Genomic DNA, 24,128 nt, shown 5'->3' on the forward strand with positions numbered 1-24,128 from the left:
CTTTTTCTTCCATCCGCCATTGGGGTCAGATAGTGTACTGTGTAGCTCATTCTTCCTTCTGGGCTTAAGCTGCCTTTTGGGAAGAAATAAAATATAGCTTTCTCACTCAGAGGTAGGATAGAGTAAAAGGAGTACCTTATAGTATGTACTAGTGGTTCTCAATCTCCTTCAAAAGTTATCTTGCTATTCATTTTCTTTCCTTTTTGATCTGATTGTGCAGCAAGATAATTACATAAGTGTGTTTACATATATTAGATTTAACATATTTTAACATGTATAACATATATTGGATTGCTTGCCATCTAGGGGAAAGGTGGGGGCAAGGAGGGGAAAATTTGGAATATAAGGTTATGCAAAGGTCAGTGTTGAAAAATTATCCATGCATATGTTTTGAAAATAATAAGCTTTAATTTAACAAAAAGGGGAAAAAAGGAAAAGGCAAAAGTAATCTTGCTTTCTTTTAGGATCCACTTTTGTCCAGGAATCCATTGCCCTTGCTTACTTCCTGACACTAGAGACCACTTTGATGAATCAGCTGCTGTGCAGAAGTAGAACTCAATTTAATTTATGGCTTCCACTTCGAGAGAGAGAGAGAGAGAGAGAGACAGAGAGAGACAGAGAGAGAGAGAGACAGAGAGAGAGGGAGAGGGAGGGACAGAGAGACAGAGAGACAGAGAGAGACAGAGACAGAGAGAGACAGAGACAGAGACAGAGAGAGACAGAGAGAGAGAAACAGAGACAGAGAGACAGAGACAGAGAGAGACAGAGACAGAAAGAGAGACAGAGAGAGAGACAGAGAGACAGAGACAAAGAGAGACAGAGACAGAAAGAGAGAGAGACAGAGACAGAGACAGACAGAGACAGAAAGAGACAGAGACAGAGACAGACAGAGACAGAAAGAGAGAGAGAGAGCCAAAAGAAGCTTTTAACTCACCAGAAATTGTTGCACATGTGACGGAAGGGACCCTGCAGGATAGTCATTTGTGTTGGACTTTATACTTTGAAGCTCAAGTTTCAGTTTGGGAAGTATTTTGGGGCCACACATGCAGAGGAATCTCATAAAACTCCCCCAAATATGCAATATCTAAATATGGAAAATCAACTGTTTGTACTTACAACCATGCAAATTAGCATTTGTCCAAATGCCTTTGTTCTAAAAGAAATCAGGTGCAGGCCCAACCAAAATCCCTAGAAAGAATTTTAACAAGCTGCCATTTTGTCCCCGTCATCGGCATCCTGTACTCGCCCCTTCTCTTTTTTCCCCCAACTATTTATTCTTTCTCATTCTCTTACCCTCCCTCCCCACTTCTATGTTCCTTTTAGCATTAAAACACTCTGTACCACATTCAAACATACCTTTTTGTGATTTTATCTTTTTGTTTCTTTTTTCCCATGGCTCTTTTATATTAAGTTTTATGGGGACGGATGTTGTCAATGCATGCATTTTGAAGTGTATGTACTGACAGAATTCACTTTTGTTCTTTGAATTTTTTAGGCCATTGAGAGAAAAGGTTAAAATTTGACACTGGCAAATGTGTCGACTTGGCCTCATAGACTGGTCTGCCTGCCAGTCTGCACATGTGTGTATTGTATGAGAAGTAAACAATTCAGTTCAAGAGCTGATTTATTACATTAATGTTGCCTTTGTTTCAAGAAATAATAAAGTAAATACATCAAACTGGTAGTCCTTGCTGAAGGTAAAACTAGAATTTTGTGTTGACTTGAATAACTGGACAAAGAAGTAGATTTTTGCTGTTGGGAAGAATCTCCAATTATCTTCAACAACCAATGACAGTGAGTTTTTCTTCATTTAACTATAGGCACGAACATTTAGAAGATTCTCCTATAATAGATTATTTCTCCTATAGTTTCATCCGAGTCATGAAGAAGTCATAAAATCAATCAAGGTTCTCCTAATAATCCTTCCCTTCACAATATAAAAGTTGGCTTTCTTTTTCATTCTGTGGTCTTGAGAGCAGTTAAATAGAAATCTACTAAACTTTGCCAGAGAATCATTATGATTTTTCACAACAACAACAACATCAAAAATTAGGTTGGCAGCCAGTTTTGATGACAAGACCTTCTGATTCCAGAAGGGGACTCAGATTCATTACATTTGGGCCCAAGAATATAGAAAGTGCCTTCCCCTCAAAAGGATCATGTTAAATGAATGTTTTTAATTTAGTCAACACGATGCTTTTTTCTAACATTTTAAGAATTATTTCAGAGGTGACTGTTATTATATACTGAAACTGCTAATGCTGCATCTATAACATACCAGGTACAAACTAAAGAATTCTGCTTCTTTTCCCTTTCTGAAATCTGTGGACAAGTTTTCATGTCTCTGGTAGATTGGTATGAGACAAAAACAAAAACAAACAAATAAAAAAAAAAAAACCATCGAATTAGAAGACATAAAATTTAGAATAATAAATTTAACCTTCCGAAGGACTTCAGCGTCCTTCCCTCCTCCACCCCTCATTTTGCAGTTGAGGTTACTGAGACCCAAAGAGGGCTGAACAATTTCCCCAAAGTCTCCTACGTCATAAGAAACAGATCCAAGATTTAAATCCAGGTCCTTCCATTTGAAATCCAACACTTGAATTGTATTTACATCTAAGCTCTACTACTAATTTCTTTGTGATTCTAGGAAAAAATCATACCCTCTTTTGACCTCAGTGTCTTTGCCTCTAAAATGAGGTATTTAGCCTAAATGAACTCGAAAGGTCTTTTAGAATTCTAAATCCTATTCAAAATTCTCATTGCTCCTGAGAATAACTTTTTAAAAAATGAATGTGTAAAAGAGTTAAAAATGGATACCCTACTGTGGCAAGATGTTCTATAGAGGGAGAAACCAACAACCATCTATGTACTAGTATAAATCATTATCTAGAGGGCCCAAACGGATTACCAGGCTAGCTGGGGAGAAATCTTCCTCATGGGGAAAAATGGCAGTATCATTTCCTTGTTATCGGGCAGTCTGTATTTACTTATTTATTCGATGTGCTATTAGATGGACTTTTATGTACACTTAAATGTACAATTAGATGCATTATGGAATCCCCAATGAAGCTTCAGAAACAGGAGTGGGTTTAAATGGACTGCTGTTTATTCTAATTTAACATTTCTTTCTGAGTGACCAAAGCCACTTTATGTTGTCCCTGAGCATAACTTCCAACCAGGGGAATTTACTCTGGGAATTGATGTCATGGCCATAAATTAGTAAAGATTTTTAAACTGAGTAAATGAAGGCATAAAGAAAATCATATATATAGGAAATACTCCATTTCAATGTGCTCTGATTCCCAGGGGAGATTCTCTCTTTAATTATTCAGGACAACCATTTCTATTAAGAACGATTTGTTTTCTCTCCCTTTTGACTCTTTTCCTTATTTCTGCTTTTGCTTGGTTTGGTTCTGGGTTCTTATTCATATTATCTTCTGCATTCTCCATGAATACAGCCAGTGCTGGGCTCTTTATATATTTAACATTCTTTGCATTTTGTAGTCTCTGCTCATCCCATGGTGCTTTGATCAGAGAGCCTCTCCCCCATTCTTATCCCACTCCCTATCACCACTTATCAGTCCTTCAGATCTCACAAAAGTAGAAGGATTGGGCTTTGGCAAGGTTCAAAAGCTTGTCTGGAACAGTTTCTGGCATATGGGCCATTCTCAAAGACCAGATCTGCAAGAATGTTTGTCATGAGAAAAAATCCACTCTTGAGTGTTACTAGATTTTTCTATTTCCACAACACACACACACACACACACACACACACACACACACACACAATTTGGGGATAGTTTCTTGAACCAATGCTAAATAATCACATGTTTATAAAAAGCACAAGAAGCAAATTATGATATCCTAGATTTTCAAAAAATACAAGAACTTGTACAAAAATTAGCTGATAATATAGAGAATCGGATTACAAGTTAGTGACCTCTCAAAATTTTAGTGTCCGCATCTTTGAAAGGAAGACCTGTCTAAAATGATCCACACCTCTAACTCTAATGCCACCTGGAAACATTGAACTGTAGTTTCTCAATTATGAAATCAGTCCCGGTAAAATTGCCCCCACCTGTTTATTTTAAGTAGAGGATATCTAAAGTCTCAGGAGTAAACCCCATAGACATGTAAGCTGCTCAGAAGATAGCACATATCTGTTCTATACAGACAGCATTTTCATTTTGCCCAAGATATCTACATTGTTGGGCATTTTTTTAAGAGTTATTTGTGAAAATACGGGATTGTTTTAAGTTTTAGTACATTGAGACTGCTTTTGGACTTTTGAAACATCCTCACTGCTAAGATGAAAGCAGCGAGCCATTCTCCTAGCAACATTGTCTTGGATTTTTATAATAAAACTAATTCAAAATAATCCAAAATCTAATTCCTCCCTAGGGCAGGTACCACCTTAAAAGCTGCCATTAAATTACTTAAACATGCAACAATTTGGCTGAATTTAACTTCGTTGCTTATTAGCTATGTAACTGTGGGCAAATTACCAAACTTTCCGTGCCTCAGTTTCCTTATTTGCAAACTGGGCAGAATAATATTTGCATTGCCTTTTCTCACAAGGCTTATGTGGGTATGCTTTGTACTGCATTATGCAGCACCATATACATAAATGTAATCTATTACCATTATGCAAATAAGCTACCAAAAACAACAAAGTGAATTTTAACTAGGCTAGTTGGTTCATTGTTTGTGATCATTTTAGGAGTGATGATTTGTTCTGTAGTGCATGAGTCCAAAAGTGATAGCCTCTTTGTTTCTCTGCTTTTCCTTTTTTGAAATAGGAATAGTGAGAGGTGACCTTATTATTAATTGGAAGATTCCAGAGGTTCCCCACCCCACCCCACTGTTGCTAATTACAGAGCCAATGTTGGATTTTTCTTTGTGTGTTAATCACTAAACAGGAGAGAGCTAAGAGAAGGCAGCAAATAGCAAATGTTTGTAAAACTGAAAATTTTTTCTTGGTCCGTAAATTGGGAAATCCACATTTACTGTCTCACCCATACCTGACCTGTGGAAGTCTAAGCCAAACTTCCAAGGGTATAAACCTTAGTCTCTGCTCTCCACTACCACAACCACTCTCCTCCATCCCCGGCATAGATCCCATCCATGTGGACCTGCCTGTGGTCATTTGTCTTTGGGTAGTCTATTCTCAGATAGTGAGCAACTTATGCCATGTTGTTTAGAAGGTACAGCTGAGCTGATTGGAAGAGGAAAAAATTAGAGAGAGAAAGAGACAGAGAAGGAGAGAGGGAAGAGGTGGAGACAGAGAAAGATTATTAGTGAAATGGTGGCCAAGTAAAATCAATACAGGTTTGTTTGAATGGGAACTTAGCTGTGAGACTAGGAATGGATCTATATTTTCCAAAAAAAAAAAATCGCTGAATGTGATTTTACAGACCCCCCCTTTTCCAACACCTGGAGAGAGAAAATTGATCAAATTAGAGTCTCCCTAGCAAAAAAGAGTCAGAGTGGAAAGCTGCCCATTAATGCAGCCCTGACAATCCTGACATCCTGAGCAATTGCCAATTAATCCAAAGACCAGCTGATACCTGATTATATGCTCAAAAATCTTTTACCTCCCTGGTCCCCACACCTTTTATCTGTCGATATGGATTGCCCTGTAACTTCTAGAATTCAACTTCTTCCAGCATCAGTTGCTGATTTCCTACAGCCCACTTTCCTTCCAGCAAATGAATGGACATTCACACAGAGTTGAGAGACCATATAAATAGCTATGTTGATTGTTTACATAGCAGGGGTCAAACTCAACAACATTTGGTATTTATAACATACTTCTATAAACATTCTACCAGCCAACATCGCTTCAGATTTAAACTCCCAAAACATCTCGGTAGAAACATTCTGTTAGCATTAACCCAGGAGCACAGTTGACTGTTTATATGTGTCTTTGAAAAAGCAAAATCAAAACCAAAAGTTTTTATTGGGTAATAAACCAGTGCCAAGCAGCAGTCTGCCTGTGTGGCAGTGAACCATGTACAATTAGCCAATTAGCCACTTACACATAGTTTGAGCTGCTCTGCAGTATCTTCCCTTTTTGGCTGAGAAACAAATTTGTGTTCTTCATTATAGGTAAAATGGTGTCGTGCAGAAAGGGAACAATGTTATATTGGGCCAATACTTAGACAAAGTCTAATAAAGTCTGGCCAGCAGAACAACTCCAACTTCGTATACTATACAGTGGTCATGATCTGGCTTTTCCAGGGTGCATTTAGTGGTCCTAATAGGAGTTCACAATTTTTCAAAGACAGATTTCCAGCTCAGATGCAATGTGTTCCCTGAGTCCCTGAGAGCAAGCCTGACCTCATTCAAGGAAAATCTGTGCCCCAAAATCCAGAAAGGAAATTCAGTAGAAGCCAGGGTCCTAAAACAGCTCTAGTATTACAGTCTCTTCCAGATGTTCACGTTTGACTGGAAACTAAACTCCATTCCCATTTCAACAAGTGTTATAAGTCATGGCCCAGTCAATCTCTGGGTGTGTGTCTATGGAGTCTGTGTATATGTACATAAGTATTTCAGTTTATGTTTGCATCTGCAGGGTTGGAAAATCATAAAAAAGCTGGTCCCCAGCCAAAAGTGTCACTAGCCAGCTCTGTGAAAGTTAATGATTCCTTGGCCACACATCATCAGTCAACGAGGAAAACTTGCTCTCCTTTCTGTTTCTCCCCTAATTGGAAGTGGCTGGTAATGCTGCATCACCAGCTGGATGTTTGGGTGCACTTAGGGAGAAATCCTCAGTGGGAGCGCTCTTTATTATTATTAATGCACCAGCGGGTATTTCTGGGGAGACAAGGCTGCAGAACAGGACAAGAGATGCCAGGATCTGAGAGCTTCTTGGGGAGATAGGAAAGCAGTTGCAGAAGGGTGAGAGGGAGAAGCTTATAAGGGATCTTAACCCTTTTTGTGTTACAGACACCTCTGATAGTCTTGTGTAGCTACCATTCTCAGAATATTCTTAAATGCATAAAATAAAAATATGTAATGTTATAAAGGAAACCAATTATATTGAGACACAATTATAAAAAAAAAAAAAAAAAAAAAGTTCACATACCCCAGGTTAAGAATTCTTACAAGAAAGGCTAATAAGAGCTCAGAGAGGCCCTGGAATTCTCATTAGTAAGTGATGGAGAAGGAAGAGTCAAAGGTGACTGTGGTTTTACACCTCATTGATTGGATGATAGTGATACTGATGGAGTACAGCTTCTAGAGAAATATAGCAGTGATGAGGTCCCCTGAATTTAAGGTGCCTTTGTTCTAACAGTCTGTCAGATTCTAAAATCTTCTGGCCTTAGAATAATCCTACAAACATTGCTGACTGTCAGGTAATCTGCTGGTCAGTGATAATCAAATTCCTGAGACCTAGTGAAGAGACCACCCCTCAGTTCTATCTCTAGAGCATAAAATTAGCATATTAGTGGCAAGAAGAACTGGATAAATTTGTTTCCTTGCTTATGGTTCTTTGCTAAATTCTTTTGGAACTTAGCCACCTTTGGCTTTAAATTTACAATACAATTATTTGAACTTTTTTTTTTTATAATTGTGTCTCAATATAATTGGTTTCCTTTATAACATTACATATTTTTATTTTATGCATTTAAGAATATTCTGAGAATGGTAGCTACACAAGGCTATCAGAGGTGTCTGTAACACAAAAAGGGTTAAAATCCCTTATAAGCTTCTCCCTCTCACCCTTCTGCAATTACAATTGGCTTTAAAATTACAATAAACTTGCCCCTTGACTTGGAGATGGGTTCAAGCCTGCAAATTATTTTGAGACACCTCTAGACACAGGTCTGTGACCCCAGTCTTTTGGAGTCTCCTTTTTGAACCTCAACAGTGCCAGCAAGAGAAATTAGGAGAAGGGAAAGGTTATGGCAAAACAAAACAAAAAATTAAGATCCTTTGTGTTATACGTCAGAGGTCCCTAAGGTAGGATAGTAAATAAATTTATGGGTTTAGAGTCAGGAAAACTTATATTTACATCTGGCTTCAGTCATTTACTAACCATGTGATCCTGGACAAGTCATTTAATCTGTTTGCCTCAGTTTCCTGAGTTGTAAAATTGGAATAATAACAGCACCTACCTCTCAAGATTATTGTAAAGATCGAATGTGGTAATTTTTAAAGTATTTAGCACAGTGCCTGATAATTGGCAGGTACTTTAAAAATTCTTGTTTCCTTCCTTCCATCTTTTTTATCCTGCATTTAAGTCAGAGATTATTTTGTGACTTTTTGTGAATACAAATTTAAATGTAGTACATCAAGTAAATATTAGATTACACAAAATATGGGAGAGGAGACCAAGATTCAAAAAGGAAAGTTAATGCAAATAGCTACTTTTAAGTCAACAGAATATTTATTTAAGTGTTGAAGTTGCCACACATTCTGCTAAGTGCCAGTCACATTTGAAAAAACAAACATGTCTACCGTCAGGAAGCATACAGTTTAATAGAGAAAACATAGTATATATGTAAATAAATGTAATAAAAATTGAATTATGAGGGAATGCATGGAAAAGGTGACTAGAAAGGCATGAAAATTTGGAAATGGAAAGGCATTACTTCTTTTATGGAGATCAGGAAATACATAAGAGCTGGACCTTGAAATGAGAAGAATAATTCAGTAGGTAGAATTGGAGAAGGGAGAGGAGAATACAGTATAAATTCATAGATGACTTCTCAAATCAATGAATAGTAAGTCATTTGTTTTAGTAAGAGTGTACAATATGTGAAGGACAATATAGATGCTAGAAGATCTTGAATGCCAAGTTAAACAATGTGGAGACAATGGAGAGTTGTCAAAGGTTTTGTTTGTTTTTAAAGGGACATAACATAATGATACCCAAATATTAAGGAGATTATTTTGGCAGTTGTGTGAATGATGAATTAAAGAAGGAAGAGAATGGAAGGAGGGAAAATCAATTAAAAAGCTGTTACAAGAGATAACTGGGATGATTACATGGGAGTAGAAAGTAAAGGATAAATACAATTTATTATTGAGGAAGAACCAACATAAAGTGGTGATTCCTTGGATCTAGGGGATTAAGGAAGAGGGAAGATTTGAAGATGATTAAGTTTTGAGCCTGAATTCCTGAGAAAGACAGTGAGTGATACCACAAGAGAAATAAAGAAATTAGGAGAAAGGGAAAGTTTTTAGCAAGATAATGAGTTTAATTTGGAATATTTTGAATTTGAGTTGTATAATGGAAAGAACACCAAACCTAAGGACCTGAAACATTTCACAGACCTTTAAATTCTATATAAAAGTATATCATCATCATCATTATCATTTTTATTTTGTTCCACAAAGTAGTTGTTCCCAAACTAACTTTGCCAGTGAAGGTTCCTGAAAAAGAGACTGTGGGAAGGCTTTCTCCCCTCTAGCTCAGGCACCCACAAGAGCTGCCCCACCTGAGGAGTCAGTCCCAGAAGGTGGGAAACTTCAATCTCAGTTGGAATCCCTCCAGACCCAACCCTACCCTGAGGGCTACAGAGAAACTGGAAGGTCCCAGGAGTTCCAGCAGGAATAAAAAGTGATGAGAATGAATGCAGAGGGAGATTGGGAGCTAGAGCATCACAGCCTGCATTTCTTAGTCTGGAGTGTTTATCCAGGGCCTTTCACTTCTAAGTCAAGTGGCCTGTGCTGATAAAATGTTAGCACTTCTTACATTCCCAGAGCAAAACAGACTGACCTTTATGTAGTCAGAGAAAAATATATTGTAGATCAGTATGACCTAGTAGCTAATGTCAAAAGCATATGTGTGTAAGCTCGCATGAATTACAGTGGAATGAATTCAATAGAATTAGATGACCAACTGTACAAATAGCATAATAGCAAGTGCTAAATTAGGAACTCAGGCTAAAGAAGGATTATTCTCCTCTTCCTCCTCCTTCTTTTCTTTTCTACTTCTTCCTCTTTTTTCTTCTTCTCCTTCTCCTTCTTTGCCTTGACTTTGAAAAAAATGGAAAAGAAGCAAAATTGAAGGCCCTCCCCATTCCCCCTACCTGACCAAAAAGAACCAGTAAACCCCAAGTGCTTAGCAGCAATTAGGCAGCAAAGGAAACTCTTGCCAAAGCTTGCTGAATCCAGGCAAAATGGCATCCTTCTCATTATGGAACTCTTAACGGCTCGTTTCAGAGGAGTCATACAATACTTAAGAAAGTATGTGGGACTTTGAAGTGACCATAATTCAGAAAGGAAACCCATGCTAACCTGGTGTTCACCTTGATTCTATGAGTCAATACAACCCCAAACTGTGGCAGGTGAATAGCCAAGCAAATCCATTTAGGGAAGTCAACCCTCTCCTTGGACAAGAGGGGCAGATTAGAGAAAGCTGAGGATTTCCACCCGGCAATTCAAGCAGGTCTCACCTCTAGTCAGTAGGAATTAAGTAGGTTTAGGTCTGGTCCGGGTTATGACTCAGGGTCTAAGTAATTAAGATTGAATTAAATGATTTCTGAGTCTAACCATCAGATTCAAGGGATAGGAAGCTGGAAGAGATCTCAGAGGCCTTCTAGTTCAACCATTTCATTTTACAAGTGGGGAAATTGAGAAACAGGGAAGTCAAAAGACTGGTTCCAGGTGATACAACTATATTTGTCATCAAATCCCCGACTCCAGAATTTCCCTGTACCACAATGCACCCAACGGTCCAGGTTCCACCTGGACTTCCTGAATTTACTCTGGAGCACAATAGAATAGCTGCCAGCAAGAATCTACCCCAGGGGAGATCAGCAACCGCAGCAGCTATCATTGGTGAACTCATTAGGAGTGTTTCATATACAACACTGAGATTGCCATTCTCCATTCTTAATCCTACCCTCTATTGCCTTTCTTCCTTTGGGCTATCTATGCACCTAATGAGGCAGAGATATATCTATATCAGCATATAAAAATGTTCACTTGTCAAGATGTCTATATTTAGGGACACTTTTGGTGCAGGAAAATAAAAACAAAACAAAACAAAACTCCTAGAATTGGATCCCCAATGTTAGCCTGCCCCACAGGTTGCCTTAGCATTACCAAAAAAGGGGGGGAACTAATGGAGGGCCCTAATGGAACAGCCTTCTCTGGAAAGATAGAAATTCCAGAGATGAAAGCCTCAGCTCTGGAAAACATCCTTCCCCCTCCTTTCCTCCTGGGAGAAAATGAAAAGCTGTGGAGCTATTGTAAAATTACCCGGTCTACAAGGATATCCAGAGAGTATCTGCCAAAGAGCATTTAGACCCCCTGGCCACTTTGCACAGCCAGGCCCTCTGTCAGACAGTGATGGCTAAAGTGGGAGCAGACTCATTGGACTCTCCCCTTCTGCTGGCTGCGGCTTTAATTACAGAGCAGCTAGCAAAGCCACAAGTGTTCTCACAACAGAACCCTAACTTGAAAAGCGAGCCACAGACCTCAGGCCCCCTGCCAGCTCACTGCCTCCCTCCCTGGAACAGTTCTGAGCAAAGCTGGAGCGCCCCGTCCAGCCCCAGCAGCAGACAGCAGAGGCCCTTCGGATGTCCCCGGACCCCCAGCACCCAGCTGTACAAGGAAGCAGCATTTCTGGCCTGAACCCACAGGGGGATGGACTAATTCATAAACAGTGAAAATTTAACGCTGCAAACAAGCTGCCTGGTGTCGAACAATTTTTTCCCATAGAAATACATGCTCCTAAAGGTTAAGTAAAGTTGCTAAGAATGTTTTTCTTCTTCATTCAGATAGCTCTGTTTGGGGTCAGAGGGGATGCTGTCCAAAGCAGCAGGATTTGTGGTATGAGTTTATATCTGTGTTCCATTGAGAGAACTCTTGTCTTATGTTCTGTGAAATTTTCAGCAGCATCAGACTTCTTTGCAGAGAAAATTTAGCAGGCTCCAAAGGGAAGAGATCTCTAGACAGAAATCATTTTCATTTTAAAAAAATAAATGGTTTATTGGTAATTTTTTTAAATTTTACACTGCTATCGCTTCTGTTGGCCGTGCTGTCCACCTTCCAACATGGAACACTATTGTTGCTGCTGTTGATATCAGTTTTGTCTTAGTCCCTGTGAGCCATCTGGGGTTTCCTGGCAAAGATACTGGAATGGTTTGTCATTTTCTTTTTTTACAAATGAGGAACTGAGGCAAAAAGGACTAAATGACTTGTCTGGAGTTATTAGGGTCTGAGTGTGGATTCATATCCAGGGCTGGCACTCTATCCACTACATCATCTAGTTGTATGGAACCCTTTCTTGCCATAAAAAAATAAAGTAAAGCAAAATAAATTGATTCATTGCCTATGTCAAAACTTACCTGACCCATACGCTCCTGTGGACTGCCATCATTCGATTGAAAGGAAGGACCATGTTTCCCTACCAGTCCTTGGAATCTCTGTGGGTCACTGCATTGATCAGAGCTGTATTGTTTTTCTTGACAACACTGAAATCCTATGTCAGACTGCCTGCTCTGTTCTCCTTATTTCACTCCATGTCAGTGACTTGTACCCACAAGTCTTCCCAAGTTTCTTCATACTTTTTTCTCCATAGAGCCAAGTTCCTTTGAATCCATATGGCAGTTTGTTTAGTTATTCCCCAGTCAGTGGTTGATCACTTTGTATCCAATTCTTTATTCCATAAAAGTACTCCTCTAAATATTTGCCTACTTGGAAAATTTTTCTTCAATCTTTAACCTTTTTGCATATTATTATACAGTTTTCAAGGGGTTGGCAGGACTTTGGTATTCCATATTCCTAGAAAATACCTTATTTCCCCTTTTAGGTAGTCAATGACTACACTCTAGTCTTATTTCCTTTCAAATTAAATAGCCCTTGCCAAGAGAAGCAAAGTATAATACCTATATAGTCAAAGCTAGAAGGGATATAAGACACATGATTTTGGTCCCCTCATTTGTTTTAGAATCCTTGTCATAGTCAACTATGAGCAGTCCACTGTTACCCTTTTCCAAAATGCCCAAAGTGCTTCACTAGACCATCCAATTCTTTTAAAACACTTCTTTGAGATAAGTAATGGCAAATATGAATAGCTTCACACTTTTTTTTTTTTAACTTGGACACAGATAAATTAAGTTGTTTGCCACAAAAGCCTCAGAGTTTTTCCTGAGAAAATAAGGTCAAGAAAGCAGGTCTTCCGACTCGTAGGCTAAAATCCCTATCATTAGTCCACTAAATCTCATAAATCCCTATGAGGCACACATGGGGGAAGAATAAAGCTATGCTAAGGAAGCAGAAAAACAGTTTCGGCTTCCCTTTAAAGCATTTAGATTTGCCAAAACTTTTAGATGAAATCTTTCTGGGGTATAAGCCAAAGTACACACAAAAAAAATAATATATTGAGGCTCTCTAAAAAGAAAAAAAAAGGGATATAAAGCCCAATGGGGAAAAATAAAATTGCCTGTTTCTCTGTGGGACTGCAAAGCACTTGGTCAGAACTTCCCCCCATTCCTTACTCACCACCCCCTCTCTCTTTCTCCTTTCACACAGTTTTAAGGCGAAGCTGAAAGGACTTTAATGGGTTAAAAGATGCCATCCATTAAAAGGTCATAAGGCCTGGTGCTCTGTGCATCTGTCACTGAATTAACCAAATCAATTTGGAGTGTCATGCTGTCTAAAAGGCTGGGGAATCAGTCTGAGGAACATCTTGATTCCATTAGGAGGTCTGGCTGAGAACAGAAATTAAACATTGTTTTCCTTGCATAGTATCTGGCCATCTAAGAAGAAAGTAGATACATTGGAACCCCTTTTATATGGCTGGATTTGAGGGACAGGACTAATAGTCATATTAGTTTTTAAAAAATAAGGAAAAAACCCTTCTAGTTGTCATGATACATAATTGACATATTTTGGGACCATGATTTGATATCTGGTATATCTAAATCTGTGTAATTATGAGCTATGTTCTAACAATCCTATCAAACTCTCTTCTAGTGGTTTTAGATATGGGGTCTAGATTTCTTATTTGGAGAAAGTGATTGGTCTAGTTAGAAACTCAAGTGAACCAAGGGTTAGTTTGATCAAACTGAGTCAGACCCAACCCACAGGGAAGGGGAATAAATGAATGAATGAATGACTATGGATGTGTGTATGTGTATATACAGGTTTAGATATATCTTTGTGTATGTGTGTGTATATACATATACATATGTGTGTGTTTGTTTAACCAAATTGATTTGGCTAATTCAGTGACAGATGCACAGTGTTCAAAAAGAGAAGTCTTTTGCAGCCTTCTGCCTAACTTGAATTGGTCCTGAAGAAAGCAAACCATAACTCATCCAAATGGTCTGCTTTCCAGCATTATCAGAAACCTTTGCAAAATACAAAGTTGCACATAGTATCATGTAAAGAGAGTTTTATAATCACAAGTCTTGGGCTAATCTAAGACCTGATTATCTATTGCTTTTATTTTCATTGTTATACAGTGAGAAATAAGTTAAGCAGTTACAAGTAGGGGACTGATTGAAATAAGGAGAGTGGGGCTTCTCATAAACAGGAAGGAGTCAGACATAGTTCCTCTCCAAGAATGTGTTTGTCATCAGCATCCTGATGGAGCTAAGTCTACATGACTATTTACATTAAGCAATATGTCTTCTTTCCTCCGTTAGATAATAGTCTCGTCATGGGTAGAAACCACATACCCCCTGTAACATCAAGCACATTGGAAGATATTCATTAAATATTGTTTGAAAAAAGGAAATAAAGAGAAAAGGAAGAAATAGAGAGAAGGAAAGGAAGAAAGTTTAGGCAAACATGAGATTAGTGTCTCAAAATCCAAATTCAAGTTGCAACATTGCTTCTCTCCACTGTTATGACATTGTGCAAGCCACTTAGTATCTCTCCCATCTTGTGGGGTCACTTATTTTTAATGAATTCATTGACTGAAGAATTATCAATACACTCAGAAGTTAATTAAAAATAGCTCTGCCTTTAGAAATGGAACTAAATGAGACAAAAATCATATTATTTGCTTTTATGTTGTACATTTCATTTTTATCTCAAGACTGTGTACAAATAATGAGCTTAATCTTATTTTTAGTATGAGGAAGGAATTTGTCTGATGCTTAAAGATCCAGTAAGTCCATTAAATACCAAGGTATCTTAAGAGAGTGATAACTGATAAAAATTCTGGAGGTTGCTAAGATGCATGAACCTTCAAAATGTTCCTTCTCACGTTCTTTAAAGCAATGTGAAAGCGACAAAAACATTCTGAGACTGGAAATCTGTCTTTTTCATCATCTCTTTTACATCATCATAACCTCAGCCAAGTCATTTAATCTTCCAGGTCTCTCTCTGTTATTGTTCTTTTTTTTCCTACAGAATAAGATTAGTAGCTAAGGATTTACATAGTACTTCTGAGATTTGCAATGTTGGACATCTCTTTTCTCATTTAATCCTCACAACTCAAGATAGGTGCCATTATTGCTCCCAATTTACAGGTGAAACAACTGAGCTTGGAAGAAGTTGGGTGATTTGCTCACAGCCATACAACAGACTAGAGACAGGTTTTTGAATACAGATTTTTATGACTTCAAGTCCGATACTAATTTACTAATTTACTATATCACTTGGCTGACCCTACTCTGATCTTCAGCCTCTTCCTTCAACTCTAAGGTTTAATAATGATTTTCTAAAGATGTTTCAATAGGAAAGGTGATTTTTCAACCTTTGTGGACAATTTTACCCATGATACATTTCCTTCCTCGACTATGGCAGACCCAAACCTTATTGTCCTAGATGGTTCTTGCCCTTGTATTTCCATAGATCTCCAAAGAAGATGGAGCGAACCAATGTACCGAAGGTGTCTTCCTCTGTTTTGTTTGTTTTTATATATTTCAGGGGTGCCATTAACAGTACTGTATTTGTGATTGCACTTACATAACTAGCACCGAGCTCCACTGCCTGTATGTAGACGTTCCTAGACACCCTCATTCCTTATTCTTCAGTATTCAGGGTCACAAGATCATAGGTTTAGAGCTGGAAGAGAGCACAGAGGTCAGCTAGTCCAACCCTTTCATTTGAGAAATGAGAAATTGTCCAAGGTGAAATAGGTGGTTTGTGGTCAAGCCGGCTGGTCCGCTATCCTTTGCCCCCAAATCCAATGTTGACTCCAGGATACCATGCTATTTCAAGGACCTGTGATTTCTTTGGAGTAAATGCTACTTCTCCTGATTCAGATTATTACCCAATCTATACCTTAAGAAATGGTCTTTGTTGAGTCACTCAGGCCTAAAAAATTAATCTTTTCCTCTGACTGTGAGCCCTTCCAAATTTAGCTAGGCTTTCCTAGGAAAAATAAACATGCAATGTGTCATCAAGCCCATACCCAAAGCCTTTCTAGTGTGGGAGGGCCAACAAGAGCTGATAGAACCTAGGGTTATTTCCATGTCACAATAAACCAGACATAATTCTCTGATGTCCAAATGTAATACTGTTCTTCTGGTTTCTGCAATACGCAGTTGACAAAAAAAAAATTGTTCATATTTTTAAAGTATTTTGCCTATCACCTTACCATTTATTGATTCTTCCCTGAATGTGATGACTACTCAGTCTAGTAAAAGGAAGAATTCACATGGAATTGCTACTGTTAATGACTCAGTAGTATTCAAGAAGAGAATCAGGATTTTCCCAAGCCTCTGGACTATAAGCTCCCTTTTATATTCTTGTCACCATCGCCCTGACACCCTGAGTCAGTAACTGCATTCTTTAAGGGTCCTGCTGGCAGAGATCTTTAAATGTGTGAACGGTGTCAGTTAATGGCATTAGGCCACAACACTTTTATCACACAAAGTGAAGTAAATTACTTTAAAGTTTTCAAAATGCTTTATCAATATCTCATCTAATCCATACAACAGCCCAGAAAGATGCGTGCTATTATTATCCCCATTTTATAAATGAAGAAATTGTGGTAGACTTATGTTAAATGACTTGGCCAGGATTACACAAATCAAAAGTGTTGAAGCTGAATTTGAACTCAGGACTTCCTGGTGCCAGGTTCATCACTATCCATTGCAAAACCATCTACTGAGGTACAGAGAAGGATGAGGTGCTCTACAGAAAGTTTTATTGTTCAGTCATTTTTCATGTCCAACCTCTTTGTGACCCCATTTAGGATTTTCTTGGCTAAAATATCAGGGTGACCTATCATTTCCTTTTCCAGCTCATTTTATAGAGGAGGAAACTAAAGTAAACAAGGTAAAGTACAGTTGGTGAATGTCTGAAACCAGGTTTGAACTCTGGAAGATCAATGTTCCTGACACTAGCCCAGTACTTTATCCATTGCCCCAAAGAAAGTGTAAATTTTAGCAAACAAATCATTAGTGGTGGAAGGAATCATTTCCCTTTTTATTGTTTAGAGGAAAAAGAGAAAAAAAAATCATTATGAAGAGGAAAAAGAACTTGTTGAGACATTTCCTACTTTTCGGTCACTTTTCCCTTTTTCAAAATCTTTCCATTTTTAAAATGAACCACACACAAATTGCTATTAATTCCTAGTCTCATGTAGAAAGGAAACGTGGTCAGAGGGTTAGTGCAATGTATCAGGTGTCCCTTAGTTCTATTTCTTTTTCTAGCACTGACTTTCTGGGTGGCCTTAGGCAGAGGACTTAACTTTGCTATGATTTTCCCCATCTTTAAAAGCAGAAGAAAGAATATTTTCCACTAACCCTTCTTGAAAAGGCATCCATAGCTCAAAGAGAAAAGCTTTGCAAAGCTTTTTATTCAGAATTTTAGATGAAGAGTATTAACCTAGTATTATTTCGCCTGGGCAATGATTAATAAACTATTTGATTATTGATAGGACAGTGTGTTTCATAGCCTCTAATTACCTTTTATACATGATTATTCAGAAGAAAATGTACACAAAATCCTAATAAGAGTTATGCAGTCACCTTATCTTAGCAGGACTAATAATGATCAGGTGTATTTCTAGTCTTTCATCTGAAGATCTCAAAGCACTTTATATTCTTTATCTAGGAGGATGATTATTATCTGAGACACAGAGATGCTATTTAACTGGCCTGAAGTTAGTCATGTCAATAATAACAGAGGGATTAACAAACATGTGTCCTCACATTATTATTCTATTCGTAAAATCAGATCATTTTATGTGAGGGAGACAGAATCAAGTCAAGTTGGCAAATATTTATTTTAAGTATTTTCAATTAAGCAGGAAGATAGTCTCCTGCCTTCAAAGAGCTTACATTCAAATGGGGGGAGATCAAACAAAAAGGAAGTGGGGACATAGTAGAAAAAACCCAAAGCATTGTGAGGAAAAGAAGGAAGACACCGCTGAAGGGGGTAGGGGGGTGGGGAGTTCTTTTTTCAGCTAAAGATTCAGAAAGGAACTAGCCAATCAGAAGGAAAGGACATCGAGGCAGAGGCCAAAGGGATGCATTTTCTCTACCAGTTCAAAGCTTAAAAGTGCCAAAGACAAAATATCCACAAAATAGGGCACTGAAGGGCTGAGCCTACAAATGTTCTCATCAACTACAGAATCTCAGAATTCAAAGGGACCTCACAGGCTATCTAGTCCAACCTAGTCCCCAAAGAGCATCCTCTATACAATATCTGTAATAAGTAGTCATCCAGAAAGGTGACACAGTGGATAGACTACTGGGCCTGGAATCAGGAAAACTTGAGTTCAAATCCTATGTCAGACACTGCCCAGTTGTGTGACCCTAGCCAAGTCATGCAATCTCTGCCTTAGTTTTCTCAAATGTAAAATGGAGCCATTTTCTTTTTCTATCTCACAGGGATGATATAAGGATCAAATAAGATCATATTTGTAAATTTCTTAGCACAGTGCCTTACACGTAGTAGGTGCTTAATACATGCTTATTATCTATCCTTTCCTTTCTCTTCCCTTTCCTCTCCTTGAAGACCTCTAATAATGGGACATTTCTACTATTATCTATCCTTTCCTCTCTTTCTCTTCCCTTTTCTTTCCTTGAAGATCTCTATCAATGGGAAATTTCTACTATTATCTATCCTTTCCTTTCTTTTTCTTCCCTTTCCTGTCCTTGAAGACTTTTAGTAGTGGGAAATTTCTACTCATTGCTTCTCATTCTGCCCTCTGTGGGCAAACAGAAATCTGCCTATTCTTTCCATGTAACATTTGTTTAAATATTTAAAAACAGTTCTCAGTTCTACCCTAAATATTATTTTTTCCAGATCCTTCAATTATTTATTATTTTCTTTGGATCCTTCACTTTCTAGCATGAATTCCCTTACTCTCACCATCCTGTTTAATTCCCTCTAGACATCCTCTAGCTTTGTCACTTTCCTTCTTAGAACAAGACACGCAAAACAGGGCACAGCACTAAAGATGTGAGGGGACTGGAATTGTAATAGAACTCACCTCTCCATCATCCTGGAAACTCTGCCTCTCAATACTACTTCGGCTTATTTCTTGTGGGAAGGTGTTCCAGTTGATTTGAACTGAGCATATAGCCTACTGACAACAAAAACAGATAAATTGAAATGACTTCTCAAATCATACCCCATTTTAAAGTTAATATTTGGAGCCCAAATGCAGGGCTTAATATTTAACTTTATAAAATTCCATCTTATTATTATGAATGTGTTCAAGTGACTGATCTCCATCTAATCTCCCAGCTCTTGGGCTGTTCTACCTGCTTCTTCAACTACCAGTTTTAAAGATGAAACCCAGGGGCATAGGTCAAGTATGTGAATTGGTACTGAATCAAATCCAGTAACATCAAAGTAATGTTAACTGGTAGCCAGAACCATGCAAGAAATGCATCCTTTATCAAAGAATTTCACATCTTGTTTAGGAGTTACCACCAGTGCCATGATATATAGTCCACGATATTAGGGACAAAGAACAATTTTAAAACTTGAATAGGTTATTGATAAAAGGCCAAATCAGATTCCTGGAGGTTTCACTCAACTCCCTCTGAATTGACTTCAGTGATAAATCTTTGGGTCTGTTCATCTCACTAGATCAGAATTCACCTTACTACATGATTGTTTCAGTCTTATGTAAAATGATAGTAGGAAAGACTCTCAAATGCTTTGCTTAAACTGTACATAAATAACATTCCCCTAATCTACCAATCTAGTAACCCTGTCAAAAAAGGAAATGAGTTTAGTCTGGTATGACCTGTTCCTGATGAAGCCATGCTGGCTCTCTGTTATCACTGCTTCCTTTTTTAGATGCTCACTAATAATCCCTTTAATAATGCATTCCAGAATGCACTCTAGTTTTGCCAGGAACTTAAGTCAAGCCATGGGCCTATTACATTCTTTGTTTGAAAATCAGGACACTGTTTGCATTTCTCTAGCCCCATGGCATCATTCCCATTCTCCATGACCTTTCAGAGATCACTAACGCTGGCTGAACAATCACATTCACCAGCTCTGGGCTGCAGTTTATTAGGATCTGGTCACTTGAACTCATCAAGAGCAGAGCAGAATGTTCATTATCTCCTTATGTACCTTGGATTTCAGTTCTCTGTTAGCCATTTGTATTTCATCTTTTATAGTCCAAGGAGCATTCTCCTTGCCAGAGAAAGGAAGCAGAACATACAATTTAGATGTATTCTGTAATAAACTAATAAACTATAGTTATAACCCAAATGAGCCCGTACCATGCCAACTTCAAAAATAGAAGTTGCTGATGCCTTTTGTTTTTTACATAAGTCATTTTTAGGTGTACCCAATGAGCAAAGGAAAATAATTAAGCAAAATCAGCCAAGAGGGTGGTAGAGCAGCAGGTCTGGAGTCAGGAAGATCTGAGTTCAAATCTGTACAAGAGAATGATTGCACGTAACCCTATTTATCTTAGTTTCCTCATCTGTAAAATGAGCCAGAAAAAAAAATGAAAAAACATTCTAGTAAATTTGCCAAAAACAACCAAAAAACCCAAAAACAAAACAAAAAAAATAAAATAAAACAACACAGTGGCCAAGGCTGATGGTGAATGCAATATTCTATACCCAAAGTCTATTTCCTCTCTCCTGAAAAGAAGATGCTTTTCATCAATGATATCAAACTCCAATAGTAAGAGATCCCTGTGGGCTGCACGTTGGCTTCAAAAACTACAAATTAACATTATCTATATTGTATTGTAGTTTTCTTTTTTTTTCAAAGATTTCCTAGTTGCCTCATAATCTGACAGTAGAGACTATTGTAGGCTGACTGGGGCCCCAAGTGGGGAGTTGGATACCTTTGCTTTTCATCTTTTCTCCAAAATTTTGCATTATTACAATCAGTGTGAATATTGTTCTATATATTTGCTCATTTCCCTCTATTTAGATTCATACCAGTCTGGAACAGGGTTGTTAATTGTGTTGGCAGCAGCCCACCCACCCCCAAGCTCCTGGATATTCTCCTATACCCCCACTGTAGAAATCCAGTCCTCAAAAAAAGATTTCCAAAAAATTCTTCATTTGTCCAGTCTTGTCTTTCTCATTCCTATCCCCTTCATTTTCAGCATATCTAGAAATATTTTGGCCTCTGATAGGGAATTCTTACCTGCTGTGACTCAACTAAAGCCTTTTCTACAAGAAAAAAAATAAAGTTTTGAGTCACTTTCAACACCTTGGAAGGACAAACCAAACCGGGGCAGAGCAGCTTCTTAGGAGAAGAGGACCAGGCTCAGGACTCCAGTTCATTTCCCAGGAAGAAAATGGAGAGCCTGCATCCTTCCCCTGCACAGGAAGTCCTCTCCCACCCCCATCCCACCCCTCTGGGAGCCGGCGGGGTAGAACCGCTGTCCCAGAGCCTGGGAGAAGCAGCAGCAGCCGCAGCAGGAGACAGCCAGCCCCTCGGCAGAGTCCAGATGGTTTTGTTTGTGCTGGCTGGCAGACGTGGAGCTCTGCACCAGGCAGCAGTAGGGAGCTTTAGAGGAAAGGCTTGGGTTTTTGTTTTGTTTTGCAAGGGGATTGGGGGTGAAGGGGGAGGAGTTGCCAGGGAGCTCACTGCAAACATTACTCAGCTCCTCGGGGTCTTTTATCAGTTGGAGAGGAGGAAGGAAGACTGAGGGGGAGAAGCAAGTGCCTTGGAATTCCCTTTTGCATTTCTGCACTCCCAGGCTTTGCTTCCTCCTCCTGGCTGAGAGAAGAACCTAGAAATGTGGGGAAACAGCCTCCCTGACCACATGGCTTCCCAGTGGAACACAGTGTAACTTTGCAGGTCTCAAGTCACCATAACTATCCCAAGAGTCTGGACTTTTATCTGACCCGTGAGGGTACAAGAAGAGAGACATCGAATCCCTCCCACTCTTCCCAAAACCTTGGCCTTAATCCTAAACCTATCTCCACCATCTCCCAGTCCTTCATCTCGCCCTGTTTCTTTTTTTAAGGAAAAAAAAATCTTAATATTAGTTAGAAAGTCTGTGTGTTACATCTCAAGGTCAAACAGCCTTGATATTTGTATTTTTTTTTTTTTTTAAAAAAGCATGCTATGAATAAAATTCTTATTCTCTTTGCCAAGCTGTTTTTAAAAATAGGATTGTGAAGGGAAGCTGTGAGAATGGGGGACCATTAACTTAGCTTGTGTGTGTTTTATTATCTCGGTGGCTCACATAACTGCCGGTAGAATAGCTACAAGTATATTTCCACTTGGAGGAAAAAGAGGAACTTTGCCGGCTTTTACTTCTTTTTTGCATTTGTGGGATTATTTTTAATATTTAAACATCTATGATTTCACTAGTGTGAGCAATAATATTTTGAATTGAAACTTTTTATTTTCAAAATATATGCAAAGATAAATTTTTCACCATTGACCCTTGCAAAACCTTGTGTTCCAATCCCCCCCTCCCCCAGGCTGGTAAGTAATCCAATATATGTTAAACATGGTAAATATGTATATGTAAATCCATAAAAGTTTGCGTGCTTTTATTGAAAAATTTCAATGATGTACATTTACATACTCCCTTGGAATTGGGTTATCGAAGTACAGACACACTAAAAGCAGCAGTGAATCAATGACAAACAAGAAACAGCTGCAAGAGGTATCGGTTGTTGTAGCTCTGGGTCTTATGTTTCCTTGAAAATAGGAGTTTTGTTCCTGTCACGTGACTGACACCCCTTTACCCACTTGGGAGGACTTAGGTTTAGAGTTGACATTTGTCCTGAGATATAAAAGAAGAGTACAAAATTTGGAGGGGAAATAAAAAGGGCTGAAAGAGTGATACTGTTTATGAAAGAGAAATAAGAAATGAATTTAGCCTCTATAGGAAGCATCTTTTAATCCTCTCCAGATTTACTCAGGGTAATATCTTTTAAGCAAACATTCCTTTTAAGAAAACATTCCTTAGATCTAGATAGTGTATCATGGGAGCAAGATGGAAAATACAATGGGACCCACAAAGTTGAGACAAGAAAGTACAACCTCTGGCTGAGGAGGGAACAATGCAATTGAATGGAGCATAACTAAGATAGGCAAGCAGGCTATGTTGTTGTTCAGTCTTTTTCAGTCCTGTCTGACTCTTCACGGCTCCACTTTTGGGGTTTTCTTAGCAGAAATGCTGGCACATATTGCCCTTTCCTTCTTCAGCTCATTTTACAGATGAGGAAACTGAGGTAAACAGGATTAAGGGACTTGCCCAAAGTCACACAGCTACTAAGTGTTTAAGGCCAGTTTGGTAGGTAGGAGGGGAGGGGAATGAGTGTGGGATGGGGAGAAGCTCTTTAAGAGAGATATGAACATAGAAACAATAATAGTTGCTTGAGCAAGCCGTTAATCTCTTGTGCCTCAGTTTCCTCTAGGGTAAAGAAATGAAAAGGGGAAGGACTAGGTGACCACTGAAATTCCTCCAGATTTGTGAGCTGTGATATATATTAGCTTAATGAGTAAAATAGAAAGCAAAGAGAGGCTGGAGAAATTAAAGGTTAGGGGGGGAAAAATGAACAGCAAATCTAAATCGTAAAAGTGATTTAAAAGGTGTTTTGTTTAATTCTTTTCCCTTTTCAGTAAGGATAATGACAAACCCTTTTTTTAAAAAAAAGTGATGAGAAACCCGTCTACTATATACTTAATTTAAAAATTTTACTTTAATCTCTTTTGTCATTTCCAAAGGGGTTAAATGATGTTATCTTTCATCAGTTGAAAGGAAATCCCTTTCTTAGACGTTACTAACTGAATGCAGTCTTAATTGC

At 38.4% G+C, this 24,128-nt stretch overlaps 1 protein-coding gene and 1 long non-coding RNA gene across 9 annotated transcripts in view; one reads left to right on the top strand and one right to left on the bottom strand.

Annotated features, from left to right (window-relative positions):
• The window catches only part of FRMD4A (FERM domain containing 4A), a 733,796-nt gene that overhangs the window by 642,340 nt on the left and 67,328 nt on the right, over window positions 1-24,128 (top strand). The window lies entirely within an intron of this gene.
• LOC141543414 (uncharacterized) lies at window positions 14,360-21,693 on the bottom strand. Its single transcript, XR_012482441.1, has 4 exons — window positions 21,502-21,693; window positions 19,364-19,459; window positions 15,883-15,981; window positions 14,360-14,648 (listed from the first exon to the last, which is right to left on the bottom strand). It is a non-coding gene; the product is annotated as an uncharacterized LOC141543414 (long non-coding RNA).

Source organism: Sminthopsis crassicaudata, chromosome 5 (genome assembly GCF_048593235.1).
Source record: "Sminthopsis crassicaudata isolate SCR6 chromosome 5, ASM4859323v1, whole genome shotgun sequence".
NCBI lineage: Eukaryota > Metazoa > Chordata > Mammalia > Dasyuromorphia > Dasyuridae > Sminthopsis > Sminthopsis crassicaudata.